Here is a 16,566-nt window from a genome sequence, read left to right as displayed (position 1 = left end):
GGTCCCAAGACACTTCCTCAACTGAGAAAAAGCCTTATTGTTATGCCTGTAAACAGGTTGGGCATTACAAAACAGACAACTGTTGTCCCAAGAATAAAAATAAAGAGAATATACCTCCAAAGCCAGTTCCAACACCTCCTGTTACTGTCAGCAGTAATCCCCCAGGAAGTGGGAGCACACCCAGGAATCTGGGTGGGTTTACTTTTGGAGCCCAGTTGGACCCTGGCCTATCCAGGTCCCCATCCCCAAATAATCTTGTTTATGAGACTGGCATGGGGTTTGCCAACTTCTCTGATTGCCCAAATACTTTGAGCAAATATAGACAAGAACCCATCATCAATGGTTTGAAAGTTGAAGCTTTTAGAGACACAGGGGCTAGCATCACCATGGTGGCTGATTGTATAGTCCCCTCTAAGCAACTTTTACCTGGTGCCACATACCAGGTAACAAACATTGATGGCATCCAAACAAATCATCCCATGGCAGTAGTAAGTCTCAGCTGGGGAGGTATCACTGGCCCAAAGAGAGTGGCAGTGTCACAAAACTTGCCTGTAGACTGCCTACTTGGTAATGATTTGGAAATCTCAGCCTGGGCTGAGGTTGAACAGGAAACCCATTCTAGAATGGTATATTCCAATGGAAAGGTTAGTGGGGCTGTAATGGCTACAGCCCCAATTCAAGATGTCCTTCCTGAAAAGGTTGGTAGGGCTGAGCAACTCTCTGCCCCATCTTTAGCAAAAGCTCTTCCTGAACAGAATAGCAAAGCTGTTATGATAACAGCAGAAACCCAAACTGAGTCCCCTCTTGAAAAGGTTGGTGGGGCTGTGATGGCCACAGCCCAAACTCAAACTGATATGTGTGTTGTGAAACCTGAAATGATGGATAACTTCACACAAACTGAGAGCACAGAGGAGGACGAGAAATCTCCCCCTCACCAGACTTTAAGAAAGGATCAGCCTCCTCAGGGAACTGATCTTACCCCTGATGAAGGAACTGCCCCAGAGGTGGTTAGGCCTAGCCTGACAGAGCCTCTGATGTCAGTGGACCCTTCTCAGGTGGGACCCAGTCTGGACCAGGTAACCTGCCCCTCTCTACCTTGCCTTAGTCAGCCCAGGGCTGCAGAGGACAAGAAGGACAGTGAGACCCAGAGGGCCCCCTGTCAAATAAAGCACTCCCATCAAAAGATTAGGGGCACCAAAGATAGTAGCCCTAGTAAGGTGGAAACTTTAAAAACTCCCGGGGGAGCCCCTTAAAAATAGTTAGGGACCTCCCACAGATGGATTCTGTTGGGCACAGCCAAACCTGGGGCCCAAAGGGCCCAAACCTGAACTGTCCCTCCAGCAAGCCAAACAGAGGGACCCAGCCTCCAGCTTTAGGTAGCCAGAGGTTGACCCTGAGAGCACAGTGCAACTCAGTTGAAGAAAGAAAGGCACACATGGTGGAAGATAATTGGAGGAAGCTGAGCCCTAAATTAGTGGAGCCTCACTTCAATACTCCATATCCAAACCAGCCTTTAACTTTGCATAAACACACCCAAGGTAGTGATTCCCTATGGTGGAGACCCTCTAATACCCCAAGGGTGAGGGACTGCTTAGTGGACCATGAGACAGGGGGTACCCATGCTAGTGCAGGTACTTCCTTATATGGCCACTCAGGCAATATAGGCTTACCTGGCCAAGGATAGCCTTATCTCCTTTCGTTTGGGGGGGGTTATGTAAGAAGGTGGCTACCTGAATATGGTTACCCCAGATGTTTTGCCTTGTGTTTAGCTGGTTTTTGACTTAGTTGGCCTGGTTCCCTGCTAATCAGGGCCCCAGGCTATCTGCTTTCTCTGTAAAATGGATTCCATGTACCCTAGGTACATACCACAATTGGAAATGAACTCCTTGTCAGCCCCTGTACCATGCACCATAGTTGCCCAGGGCATAGGTGCCACCAAGGCCTACCAGGGGCTGCCGCATATCTTTTGCCACCCCTGGCTGGTTCTTAAATTGACACAACTGGCTGATCACTCAGCTGGGGCAAGATGGTGTAATCACCTCTTGCTTAGATATAGTATACCTATATCTAAACCTATATCTGGACACATATAAACCTGTGAGCCACTCCTATGGAAGGCCTCATCAATCCTGGAGGCAGAGTGCGTGGTTTAATGTGAGATGGAGCTCTAGCATGAGCTGAGCCTGTCTGCAGCTGTCGGGAACAACTCCCTAAGCTGTTCCGGGATAATGCCATACTATATACTCTTAAGTGCATTATAATGCTCTCGGTTATATAGCAACTTTGGTTTGGCTTTATCAAAACATGTCGTGTAAGGTGTCATACGATTTGGAATACTATCCCCTCGCCAGTCCTGGCGACGGGGATAGCATTCCACCCCTCTAGAGCGAGAAGACAAGTTACTTTACTGAAATGCGGTTAATTTTTAAAAGAGCCTCAGATCCACAAAATGGATGCTTCTGCCACAGACACAAGTCTGACCCCCTGTAGCTGACCGAAACTCAGCCAAGGAGGCCTGGACAAAGGATTTCCTGTCGCAGGGAGGTGTCACACCCCCCCAGACAGGAGATAGTGGATTGTAGCAGGGAGGTTTGAAAGAAACCAGACACTGCTTGGGGCGCACAAGGCTGCCCCTTGCATAATCCGGCCAAACCGGTTCTGGGGCACACCAGCCCCCGACCCAGCACGGCCTGGATCAAAGGAAAGGGGTGTACCCACCCCCTTCCTGGGTCCCACCCATAGGAGGGGACCTAGCAGGTAATCCAGCCCCCTAGATTGGTATAAGAATGGGAGCAGTGCCAAAGCACTTCAGATTATCCTGATGAAACATAAGAAACAAAACTCTGGACCCTTCGACATCCTACTCAATGTAGAAGACTGAAGAATCTCCCTTGTGGTCAAGGAGTGACCACCCTGTGCGAACAGGCACCATCCAGCCCTCGACGTCTGCTTTGTTGCAGTTCCTGCTGGAACTCGAGCAACAGAGATCGACGAGATGAAGCTTGCCTGCCTTGTTACAGCCTGATCCACAGTCCCTGCAGAGCTGAGACCCGTGGAGGCGACCGGAAGCGTGGGGCACGCCATCTTGAAAAGACCACGAGACGCTGACCGTGCAGCCCACGAGTGACCCTCGAAGCTGTACACCGGGGTTTGAGAAGCCCTAACCCTGAGCCACTCTTGTACCGAAGTTCACCCCTCTACACTCGACGAGTGCTGCGTGGGGCCCTTCTGCTTCTTTTGGCTCAACGCGTTGGCCCGGTCCCTTGCCAGCCAGCTTGTGGCCCCTGTGCCGACGAAACTCGAAATACGACTTGTGATGCTGGTTGCTCCAGATTTGCACCAGCTCCCCTGAAAAGGAGCCCCCACTCTGACCCTTCCGGTCCGAGTGAGAAGCAATCTTCCAGTTCCGCGTGGATTGCTTTTGCCAAGTGTTGTTTGCTCCAATTTTGAAGCCAACAGCGCCGACGGCGAGAGCCTACGTGGGACAGATCGTGACCTGCTCCTGGACGTCGCAGATGCCCCAGAGCCCACGTGACAGCGGAGAGAAGCTCCTCGACAACCACCTGAGTGCGCCCAACACTGCCTGGTTCCGTCCTGGTTCCACCCTGGTCACTGCTGAGTGACCCAGACTCTGTTCCCTCTGCTTTCAGGTACTTTTCGACTTGGATCCACTCTTGGATCCCACCGGACACTTCTCCTTCACATCGCCTGCAGCCTCTTCAGCTTCAAGCACCAAGTACCTGCGTGACGAAACCCGACGCCACTTCGACCCTATGCACCCGCTTCCTGTGGGTGAGGTAACATTGCAACGCTGGTGTTCCCACACTGGTACACACCTCTAGGGCCTGTGTCCAAAGTTTTGTCTTTCTAGGTTCAGCGGAAGTGTCCTTAAACTCTATTTGTGTAACTTTTACGCACCATTGACTAACAATGGTGCATGCGTGCGCTTTCAGCGCTGCACCCGAATCCCGCGGGCTTTTCCCGACTTCAGCATTGCTTGTCCCGACTGCTCCCAGCGATTCCCTAGGCCCTAGGCCTAACCACTGATCGATTGGTATCTCTTATACCATTTTGTTAGTATATGGTCTGAGTGGCCCCCCGCCCTCATCCATAACTGTGCAACTTTGTATGTTATACTGTGCTTTTGATTTAACGCTTGTGCCCCTTTATTCATAAAGAGTACTGGGGATTATTTTGAGTAATAAATACATATATTTTTATAATATATACTTGTGTGGTGTCCTTTCATTTGATATTACAGGACTGTGATTGTTAAAACAGCTCGCTTAACACGAACTCTTGAGTTAAGCCTTTAAGGCTGCTTAGTCTATGCTACCATTAAGATAGCTTGTCTACAAGGTTGACTTACAACCAGACGCCATAAGGGGTTATTTGGACTGATACAAGGTGGTTCCAGAATTGGAAACATCATATATCAGGCCAGTTTCTCACATGGGCTCACCATCTTATCGCCTTGGGTACAGGGTCTTTCTCTCCCTGGGGTCACTCTCTCCTCTCCTGGCTGTTCCTCTGCCACTGGGTTATCATGGTCTCCCCACTCCTCGTTGTTTTCACTAGCTCCAGGGTTCTCTTCTCCCCCAGGTGTACCTTCCTCATTTTTCCACTGCCTCCGGTCTTCCGGTGTCTTCCCATTATCCTCCGGGGACCATTGTAGGATCTTATTGCATTTGGCCATGCGGTCTTGAGACCATACATTTCCATCGCTGAGTAGTGCTGCCCTGTCATACACTTCTTTTACTAGTAGGGGTTGACTGTATTTGCTGTCCCCTTTTCTCCTTAGTACTGCAAGTTTGACTTTCCCCCATTCCCCTCTCTCCAGGGCTGTTCCTTTCACGCTCTTTCTTCGGTTATAATGTTCGGTATATATCCTTTGCGCTTTCTCTAGATTGTGCTGTACCACAGTTAGAGACCACTTGCTTGTTACAGTCTTTTCCCTCCAGGCTAAGTTGTCTTTGGTGAAGGGGTGTCGCCCTTTCAGGATCTGGAAAGGAATGTACCCCGTGCTCGTAGGGGTGATGCGGTAGGCCCACATCATGCTCTGGACCTCCTTTTCCCAATCTTTGCCCATCGTGATGGCAGCTTGTATGGATCCCAGTAGGACCCTATTGAACCTCTCCACCTGACCATTGCCAGCTGGATAGTATATTGAAGTGTGTTTACTTTTGATGCCAATTCTTTCTGCATACTTGTTCCACTTCTCCGCTCAAGATGGATCTGGGAATACCTTCTCTAAGAAAGACTGATGTAGGAATCGGAGTACTGTTTCTGTGTCCATCTCTCCCTGTATATGTACCTCAGGCCACTTCGAGTATCTGTCAACGAGGACACACAGGTATTTAGGAGTGCCTTGGGTATCCAATACGGGTCCTAGGATGTCAACAGACACCTCCTCCCATGGATTACTCGGATTGGCAAACTTTCCCAGGGGGGGCCTCAGGGGCTCTCAGAGCTTTGTCTGCCCTTTGACACTGGTCGCACTCCCTTACGTGTCTCTCCACTTGGATGTCCATTCCTGGCCACCAGTACATTTGCTTTGTCCTCATCTTGGTCTTTACAATTCCCAGATGGCCCTCATGTAACACTGCCATCAGGCGGGGTATCAATGTTGTCGGTGGAACTACTTTGTCCCCTCTGTACAAGTATATGCCCTTGTCTCCTATGGACAGTTCCTCCCGGACTTCATAGAATTTCCTGAGTTCTGCTCTTAAATGTTTTTTTTCTGGCCATCCTTGTACTATGCACTTCTTGACATCGCCGATGTCCTGGTCCGTTGCATATGCCACTGTCCGGACCACGCACGGAACCTGGGCATCATCCTGGACTCCTCACTCTCGATGAACAGACAAGTCAACGCCGTTTCATCATCGTGCTTCAACATTCTTCGCATGCTCAAAAAAACATTTCGCTGGATCCCCACCGAAACCAGAAAAACGGTCACCCACGCACTGGTCACGAGCCGCCTGGACTACGGTAACACCCTTTACGCCGGCACCACCGTAAAACTTCAGAAAAAACTCCAACGCATCCAGAACGCTTCAGCCAGACTCATACTAGACATCCCGCGCAAAGACCACATTTCTAGTCACCTGAAAAACCTCCACTGGCTCCCCGTCAATAAGAGAATAACATTCCGCCTCTTAACCCACGCACACAAAGCACTTTACGAACTCGGACCCGAATGCCTCAACACACGACTTTCCTTCTACACCCCCTCCCGCCAGCTACGCTCCTCCAACCAAGCCCTTGCTGCCATACCCCGCATCAACAAAACCACCATGGGAGGAAGATCCTTCTCCTACCTGGCTGCCAAAACCTGGAACTCACTCCCCACTCACCTTCGCCTCACTCAGAACCACCTAGCATTCAGAAAGCAACTTAAAACTTGGATATTCGACAAGTAATTCCCCACCCTTCCTCAAGCGCCTTGAGGCCCTCTGGGTATGTAGCGCGCTATATAAATTATTTGACTTGACTTGACTTGTCCACTCCTGGTTGCTTATCACCCGTTCTGGGTCTTCCATCAAGGCTACCATCTCCTCACTCTCTCCTGCCAGACTGGGGGCTTTTTCCATAGCTGATGCTCTACTGAGGTAGTGCGCTATCTTGTTCCTTGTACCCGGTATGTATTCCACGTCATACCTGTACTCCAGTAGTTTCAAGGTCATCTTGGCTATGCGTGGCATTGCGCTTGCATGTCCACTCGAGGTGAGTACCTTGACTAAGGGCTTGTGGTCCGTTTTGAGTTGGAACCTCGTGCCCCATAGGAACTGTCGGAACTTCCCTATGGCCCACACTACCGCAAGCATCTCCTTCTCTATAACACTGAATTTCTGTTCCGTGGGCGACAGGGACCTGGACGCGAAGCTGAGGGTTTCTGTTGTTCCATCTGTCCTTTCCTGCATAAGAACTGCTCCCAGACCTTTTTTGCTCGCATCCGTCGTCAGCACCGACTTCCCTTGGCGGTCGTATCCTTGTAGAGGTACAGCTTGGCCGATGTCCTTTTTCAGGGTGTCAAATTCTTTTTGTGTCTCTTCTGTCCATGAGAACACTGATTTGTCCCTTATGAGTTGCCTCAAGTAATGCGTCTTGGTGGCGAAGTGTTGCACGAATTTGCTATAGTACTCGGCCATCCCTAGGAATGATCTCACCTCTTCTTTACTGGTAGGGGCCAGGGCATCGCAGATTGCCTTCACATTGGCCCGTTTGGGCGTGATACCGTGTTCTCCTATTTCGTGCCCTAAGTACATGACCGACGTCATCCCGAGGCGGCACTTCTCCCATTCCGCTGTTAGCCCATTGTTCTCTAGGACTCGAAGCACCATGACCAGTTTCCTATCGTGGTCCTTCCGGTCCTTTCCCATTACCAGAATATCATCCTGGAAGTACTGTACCCCTTCGATGTCTTTAAATAGGTGGTGCATCAATTTCTGGAATACGGCCGCCGTTGACGCAAGACCAAAAGGCATGCGGCGGAATTGGTAACATCCGAAGGGTATTAGGAATGAGGAGAGTTCCCGGCTTGCTGGGTGCAGGGCAATCTGATGATAGGCGGAAATGAGGTCAATTGTGGAGAAACACCTTACTCCTTTCGTCTTGGCTAGCATTTCTTCGATGCGTGGTAGCGGGAATTTCTTCACTATTATGCATTTATTTAGTTCTCCAAGGTCTACGCAGAGGCAAAACTTGCCATTTGGCTTCATTGTCACCACCAGGGGCGCCAGCCACTGTGAACTATGTATTGGCCCGATTATACCGTTCTCCTCTAGTCTGTGCAATTCCTGCTGTACCGCTTCTCTCACTGCTATGGGTACATTCCTTACTTTGTGGGCTATAGGCCTGGCGTTCTCCTTAGTGTCTATCTTATGTGTGAACTTTTCCAATTTGCCGACCTTCCCGCCAAATACCTTGGGAAACTCGCTCTACATCTTCTCCAGTTCCGGCCAGTGCTCTGGGGCTGTCAGTAGCACTTGCGTGTCTCCTCCTGGATCCAATTGAATCCCTAGGTCACCTTGGTCCATCCATCCTAGGACCGACGGTCCTTTCTCCGCCATGTACAATTTGCAAACCGCACTACGCCCCTTGAACTCAAATGTTAGGGCTCTGGAACCTACCATCGGGATGGGCTCACCGGTGTACGTGACCGGTCTTATGTCGGGAGGTTCTAGCCGCGGGCCCAGGCTGGGTCTGAAATCTTCCTCCCCCACTGTCCTTTGGACGATGGTGTACGGGGATCCCGAATCCGCCACGATTTTAATCTTCACTCCTCCTATCACCATGTCGCATTGTGGTTTGCGGGAACGCCTGCCGTCGATGCCCAGTACCTGCTCTTCTACGCACAGCACACAGTCTTCTTCGTCTTGTTCTTCCTCTTCCTCTTGCTGTTCCTGCGCCACATACTTCACCGTGGGTCTCTTTACCTTGCGGCGGCACACCTTTTCATAGTGACCCACTATGCCACAGAACATGCATTTCGCTCTGAACGCTGGACATCGCTTGTCATAGGCCGCGTGTGACTGGCTCCCACACGTGGATGTGTTTTCTTTGTTCAGCTTCCTCTGCTGTCCGGGTCTTCCTGTCCACCTGTTTGGCCCTTTACCTTCCATTGTTGTGGGTTTGCTCCTTCCTGGTAGGTCCGCGTCGTCTACCTTGTTCATCATAGGCCTCTGGACAGGTTCTCTCTTGGCTGCATCCGTGCATCGTTTTGAGAGTTCCGCCTTTTTCACCATGGCAATCACCTCCTTAAGCGGGGCGTCTCCATTTACCCACAATTTGTCTTGTACAGTTTTGTTGGTGGTGTGCATGACTATCTGGTCCTTTATGAATTCGTCATGCAGGGCACCAAATTTGCATGTTATCGCTAGCTTCCTCAGCGCAGCGACGTAGTCGTCTATGGTTTCGCCCGCTTCTTGTTTCCTCTGCTGGAAATTATATCGGTCAATGGAGGTGCACACCGCTGGACGATAATGGTCATTCAGATCTTCTATAGCGTGTCTGGAGACGTCGTCATCTGCATTTGGTCTGGGCGTTGGCACCAGATTCCGGAATACTCTTATCCCTTCCGGGCCTAGGTTGTGCAGGGGTATCCTTCTCTTTCTTTTACTGGGGAAGGCTTCTCCGTTCTCGTCTTCTAGTGCTTCAATGTAGTTCATAAAGTACTCTCTCCAGTCCTCCCACTTCATTAGAGGCTCTCCAGGCTTGGGTTGAAACGGGATCGGCGTTGTGAGTGAAGACGCCTGCGCACTCATTTCGGCTTGTCTTTCTGGTTCCGCCCCTGGACCTTTCGGGCTACCCGGCGCGCTTGTACCTTCACCGTGTTCTTGATGCTGTTGGGGTCCCTCTGCGCCTCCTTCTCTGCTCCTCACTTACTCTGCCAGGGCCTCAACCAGGTGCGGGTGCTATCATGTAGACTCCTCCCTTGGTGTCCTTCTCCCGCTTCTGTATGCTCACCCACTTGGTGCACCTTGCAGGGCGTCCTGCTTTTTCGCCTTCACTGGTTGTCTTGTGCCCCTGTGCCTGGTATCTTAATGTCCTAGTGCTGCTCCTCGTCCTGGTATTTTCTCTTGCCTCTGCCACGCTCTCCTGTAGTGTTGCTTACTCTGGGTACCACCCGGCACCTCCTGTTGCTCCTCGTGGTGGCCTACCTGCCTGTGTCCGTGCCACGCCTTCCTGGGTCGGGTCCTTTTTCCTCAGTATGTATATTCCCCCTTAATAGGGCAATCTGGTCCTCGTCGCCACTGTAAACTTCCTATTTTTCCAGGAATAACCACACGGGATACAGGTGTTGAGGGGCTAAAGTATTTATTCGTAATACACACTCTTAGGAGAGCGTCGGGCTTACGATGTGCTCCGGTCGCTTCTCTCTCGTTAATCCCGCTGTTCGCTCATGCGCAGTGCGCCCAACATGGCCGACGCGCGCTACGTCACTACGTAGCACACGTACACTAGAGCGCGACTCTACAATGGCGCCTCATTCGCGCCCCTCGCTCCTCGGTGTTCTGTAGGCTGAGGTCTTCCAGCCTGTGCAGGAAGCCGTGCCGGCTCTGCTAGTACTTGTTGTTTTAAACGTGCTTTTATTGCATATTTAAATAGCACTGCGCGCTTTAACTTTAGCAGCTGTACCCTTTCTTTAATTAGCATGCCTGAGCTTCCTCCTCCCTGCCGTCCCACCCCTGGGTGTGAGCTAATCTTCACTCATTACAACAACATGGCGTGGGGTGCCATGCATAATATTTCAGCTGGCTCCTGTTTGATTTGTTGCTTTAACATCGCTTGTTAGTTTCCACTTCTCCGCCTTTCCTCTGATCGCATGCAATCTGGGAGTATGAGCTTACGTGCGGCTCCTTGCTGGCGGCTGTGTCTTGCCTGCTTTGTGTTTGCCCCTTCTCTGCAGGACTCGGTGTGTGGACGACATGGGGCGGATGAAGAAGAAGCAGAAGCAGCTCAAGCCTCGCTTCTGGTTACATCCTTTGTTCGGTGCACGACGGCAGTAAGGGATCACGCGGGGTTTGTCGTGTTGGGGTGCAGATTGGGCAGGGACTTTACTTGTGTTTATGGCTGCTTCCCTTTTAAACCCGATGGTACAAGCTTCCACATAGCAGAGTGTGAGCGGGGCACTTTGATGCGATTGTCCGGTTCTGCTGGGACGAAATCCTGCAGTACCTTGGAAAATCACTTTATCAGTTTCGAGGTTTCAGTGAGCGCTGAAAATAAATCCGTCCCAGTAACTGTAGCGTCACCCTGAACATTCTGACGTTGGTTTCATCCACTCTGCCTATGTTCTCATTGCGCAGCACCCCCTCAGTTTACATGCTGCGTCCTTTCTTGTCAAAAGGGTCCCAAACCGTGCATCGAAAGGCTTCGCTTCGGGCCATGAATGCAGCGAGTGTTCTACAACTTCACTGTCCGATGTTTTCCTGCTTCCACCGGAGCGATACTGCACTGATTAATGTATTATGTATATATAGCTCTGCTGTCTGAAAGCCTGTGTATGTTATATGTTTGTATCCTGTTGCATAGAATGTTCCTGTGATTGCTTAGGTTGTAAGATTTTTGTACACTAAGTTATAGGGTTGCCGTATGAAACGTATCTGTAGATTCAGTGAAATCTGATGGATACTTTACAGTATATGTCTATGTGTCTAAAATCTCTGTAACATCTTGTGCAGTAGCCGTCAAAGCCCTTAGTGCCAATATCGGCCCCACTGACCAGCCCTCCCGCAGCAACAACATGTAGCATAAATAAGCAGACAAGACAAGTTTTTGGTGGAGAAAGTCGCTGCAGGTTTATTAGCATACAAACATGCCAACAAGGTGGGTTATCTTACAGGCGATCCAAAGGCAAGCCGCCCCTCGCGGCTTACCACCTGATGGGCCAAACTTGCATCGTGGCCTTAGCCAATCGGTGCTTAGCGGTTGTGGTGAGGGGATAGACACTCTCACTTCCGGTGAACCATCGGTCCACCCTCTTGCTCACACCCCCCCTACGAGGGGCGGAGCGTTCAAGCGACCCCTGGTTGTACAGGTTTCCAACCACCCGTAGGATAGACGGGGCGCCGTCGCACCCCAGAGTCCACCACACAGACTTCCTGGGGATAATAGGCCTTAGCAACCTTTGTGCTCCTGAAGAGGGTACCCCTGAGTACCTTTCCGCCTCTGGATCGCCCTGTAACTCCGCCACAGCCCTGGGTGTGGCGACCGTCTCAGCCAGGGCCCCCCATCAAGGCCGTCATTCCTACTTACATCCTGCTATTTCTAGGGCCTCTCCCCTATCAAGCTAGAATTGGTCCATGCTTATACTGGGCAGATGTACCCCCTAGTTCTCACACACCCTGTGAATATGGCGTGTAGCACCCAAGTCTAATGAGACCAAGTCTCCTCTGCCCAGTGAATTTACACATAGCGCAGAACTTCCTGCGCTCAGGCTGCATCGCCTCCCCTGCCAAGCTCCCTGCCACAGGAGCCAGGGGTGAATTACGACCACTGACGTTTACCTGTCCCCCCTGGTTGCTAAGTTCCACCGTGTGGTCATTGTGATCTTCTACTCCGGATAACACTTAGCCACCTTGACCAGACCATTTCCTCGTTATTTCAAATTATCCCTGGTGCACATAGCAATGGTGTCACAACATGTTTGAGGGAATAAGTGCATGGTGTCCGTCATTAGACACTGCACCATTTCGTGAAGTACTAACCTACAGATGCCCAGACCCTGTTATCCACTTGTGACCGTTGACACTTACACCAGTAATGGTGTCGAACCACAACATTGTATGTCACATGTTTCGCTTTAGTCCTTTGTTGGATCAGCTGGGACCCTTCTGTGTTAATGCAAATGCTGTGTCACGCACTTCAGCCCTATAATGCCCTTGCCAGTCCCTCCAAGACACCTTACAGCCTAATGCCCCCCACCGCTCTGGCGAGGGGTTATTGGCCCAGTACACCCCAGTCTGTGTTTCTTACATTTAACTCCCCTAAAGGCTCCAGATGGTGACATTAGCTATCCCTGTCCTGGCAAGGCCTGTCAGTGGCCAATCCCCCACCCTTTCGTGACTATCTTGCCATGGGATAGTGACCTAAGTCTGGGTGTCCTCGCAATACTTGCCGTGAAAAAGGGGGGGAATCACAGGCACAAATATTTGCCCCTTCTTGAGCAGTGGGAACGCCAAACAATCATTCTTCAATCATTATAGTCCAACTATGCACCCCAACCCACAAATAAGCTGGCAGCTTCTGCCAATGCCTGGCTATAGGACGGGAGTTTATGTCTGTCCTGGATGGTCTCGAGGGTCCATCTCTTAGTGCCTGCTTGCAACCCTTGATATTCTCACGATACTAGGGACCAGCCCTCTGTCTGGCCGTAAACTTAGCTAAGCCCCTGCAGAGATCACCTCCCTGTGCAAGCATACCAAGCTGACTCCCTCAGCATCCCATCCCTTTAACACCAGGTTTACCTCTTTAGTAATGTCAATAATTGTCTCCATCATGCGTTAAGGCTAGTATGAGACCTGCTTAGACAACATCCCTTCTAATACACCGAGCAGAGTATTTTTTCATATTTGTCTCTTAACACGTCGCCCCGTTTGGGCACTCGTTGGACCCAAGGCGGCTATTAACAAGCACCCTATCCAAATGTATATACCATGTTGTGCAACTTGGGACACTATTACTTTCTCACTACGTACTTCCCGGCGTGATCTTGCCTTACTCCGTGCCTGTCAAATTGAGCACCGGTGCACTTGCTGCTGTAAATAGCAGTGGCGGGCCATAGCCGCATTTCCGGAAGTCCAGACTTGACTTTTTCACCTTGGGGGGTTAAAACAGTTACCAGATTGACAAGTGTGTGCCCCGCAACTAACCCCTTCTGCGACACAGGTGGATTGCTATGACATAAAGATACGATTTGATAATATTTTAGTGTGTCCTGGTATATTTTCGCACAGCAAGTGAAAGGGGTTCAACAATACCTAATTTAAACAGTTCTAGTAGCTTATTAACAATTCTATTAGCTGCACTTAGTAAAGTAATGCACTCCTATGAGCCCTATCACATGGATACATACACATAGCCTGCTAGTAACATATGCTTGAGATAATTTGCCACTTGTATACATGTAATTAACCCTTAGTACATGTCAAAAGGTACTATACCACCAACGTTGTGAGGCTCCCTGGTGCCTCCGGGCCAACATTTGTGCTATCCAGGAGGCTGTAACTAAAAAGTCTGATTCAAGTAACAGGATACAAGGATAGTGACTTGTGTTTTCCACATTGTAACACAGCAGCAGCTCTTAATATACTGTACTTAAATCCTCGTTACTTCACTACCTAAGTTTGCACGGACAACAGATGATTAAGAATCTCAGCAATTTGGAAACCCGATAAGTTGGCCAACAACACGTCACCCCTTGGCCTATTTGTAAACAGTCACGAATACCTAAAGTAGGCCACACCAGGAGCCAACTAAGCTGGGGGGTACATCGGGACCGCCTGATGAAATACACCGGCTGGTTGTGCTGTTCCTAGCAGTGCACCAGAAAACCAACCGGCCCACTGAGCCAAACTATCTGCTGGAAAGCAGTAGTGGGACATTAAGCCCTATATTCATTTTCCTAGGCAACTTACCAGCCATGAGGTATGAACCAGACTGTACATATAAGGCCTGGAATTAATCTGAACTAGTGCATCCAAGTGACTAGCTCCATGCTGGCATCCCCAAATTTCGGGTAGAAAGGCCCAGCTGTCTGCGCGAACCCTCGGTTTGGCGATACACTGGCCCCAGCATGTCTAAAATACATCTCCTCCCCAGAGGACGGTCTGGTGGCTCCCAGGCCGAAATATCTTGAAATATTTGACTCGCGTCTGTGCCCTGCTGCGGCCAGGCCAGGCCCTGTTTGAGGAGACATCAATCCCTGGCACCTTCAGATGGAAAATTAAGGAAAGACCATTTCCTTAACAAATACTTTCTTGACCAACATCAAGTAACTGCATCTTCAAAATCTGATTTTACTCCTCTCTTGACATTCAAGGGAATTGGTGACTAGACTGTGTTAACCACCAATTTCCATGTTGTATTTTCTTGAATTTCTTCCTTACTGCCTGCCTACTAAGTAATGCAATATCTGCCTGTTCTTTTTACAGGGGTATGTAAAGCGATCTGATACTTCCGGGTCAAACTAGCGCTATATAAAACTTTCAAAATAAATTAAATAAAATGCTTCCTTAGCGCTCCGTCGCCAGAACTGCAAGGTAACTGCCTATAATAAATGACTGCCGCCTTAACCCAATATGCCTTGGGATTCCCAGGTTCTATCTAGCCATAATCCCCCCTCCTACTTCTTACTGCATTCCGCCTTCCCCCTCAGCTAAACCGAAGTGCCGCCTCCCAGGAATGGTGAAGCCGCATAGCCCCTGGCGAAGATACTACCAGCAGCTGTATATCTCGGCGGGAGTGTGTAGGATGTGATAGGCGACCAATATCTCCATATCAGGAGGGAGGCTGGCACAATAACTGCTCTAAAACCGCCCAGTCCAGAGCCTGTCCTCCCACCTTGCACACAAAACCCTGCACACGGTAATCTACAAAATTCCGCTGCTCAAATTAATTTAATTTTTCATATTTGCAGGACAGCCTCCTCTTTAATGCTTGCCCTTGCTTGCAGGAAATTCCCTTACATATACCGAAATGCGCGCACAACACAAGATCATTACAAGTGACTCAACGCAATCTAGCAGCTATGTCTTACTTCAGTCCTTGGTGGGGGGAATCTACCCCGAGGCTCGAACCCAGGTCCCCCGAATAAAACTCGACCTCTTATCCCCAGAATGCCACGCCAACAAACCCCATGCTTAGACCACAGCCAAGACAACATACGCAGTTTCTACAACATCAGTACCTAGTCTGCAAGGAAGCTCTAGGCCTGAAAGGGTAGCAGCCTGTACGCGTTTCATACACATTGTGCGGCTGCACCTACTAAGCGCTATGTACCAACAGACTAATTCAAACTGACTAAACCCATGCACATTTAATGTACCAGGGGTTACCGAATGAGACGCCTAATGAATATTAATAGTGCCTGACTGTGACTGGCTTCCGCCCAAAGGATAATTGCCCCCAAGACACAGATAACCTTGATAGAGATTAATTATTTATGTTATCCTTTGTAAGGCGCTTGTGTTCCTTAAGTAAATAATGTTAATGTCATATCAATGTAGGAAAATATTGTGATGCGGAGCCAAATGCAACTCGGCACTGTAACTGTAAAATGGTAGTCGGGCTAGTGAAGCTGCCAGCAACTACAAAGCTTTACATAACTGCCCCTACTTCGACAAGTGTGTGCCAACTTCACAGTAAAAATTCTGGATGTGCTACTGCTGCGCTTCAGTTAACCCAGCAGCATGGCAATGCTAAGGCACATCCTTCGGCAAAAGAAGGCATCCTACAACCATCAACGCTGCTGCGCATGAGTTCCATTCGGATTTCATTGCTGGTGAACACTATTGCTCCCTATTCATGTGGGGCTGCTCACCCGCACGAATACATACCTGGTTTTGAATGCAAGCTGGTTTACCCCTGGCACTGCAAAGCAGACTCGATGGCTACCCGCTCCCCTGTCCTGCTGCACTGGGGCAATATTGCCCTGGAACTGGTTTTACGGGGGCGGTGTGAACGCTGGGCTGAACCCCGCTGCGCCAAACCACGTGGAGAGCGTCTGTGGGCGATATGAAGATGCTGCAGTTCACCCACCACTTTGCAGAAGCTGGGACAGAGTGGAAGTCTAACCGTTAATCGCTAGTGCTAGACTTAAATTGTTTGCAGCTGCTGGGGTATCGCAACTTTTACGTAGCATTCCGTTACAACGCAGATTTTACAACGCGGGATCCATTACATCGGATGTCATTACAATGCATGGCATTACATCGCAGATGCTATTACAACGCATACTATTACATCGTAAGTATTGGTAAGTATTTAATTTTTTTTATTTCATTTAATATTATTTAATTGATTTAATTATTATTAATTATAAAAAAAAATATTTATTTTTGT

Source organism: Lissotriton helveticus, chromosome 7 (assembly GCF_964261635.1).
Source record: "Lissotriton helveticus chromosome 7, aLisHel1.1, whole genome shotgun sequence".
In the NCBI taxonomy this organism is placed as follows: domain Eukaryota; kingdom Metazoa; phylum Chordata; class Amphibia; order Caudata; family Salamandridae; genus Lissotriton; species Lissotriton helveticus.
Note: the sequence above shows the minus strand (reverse complement) of the source record.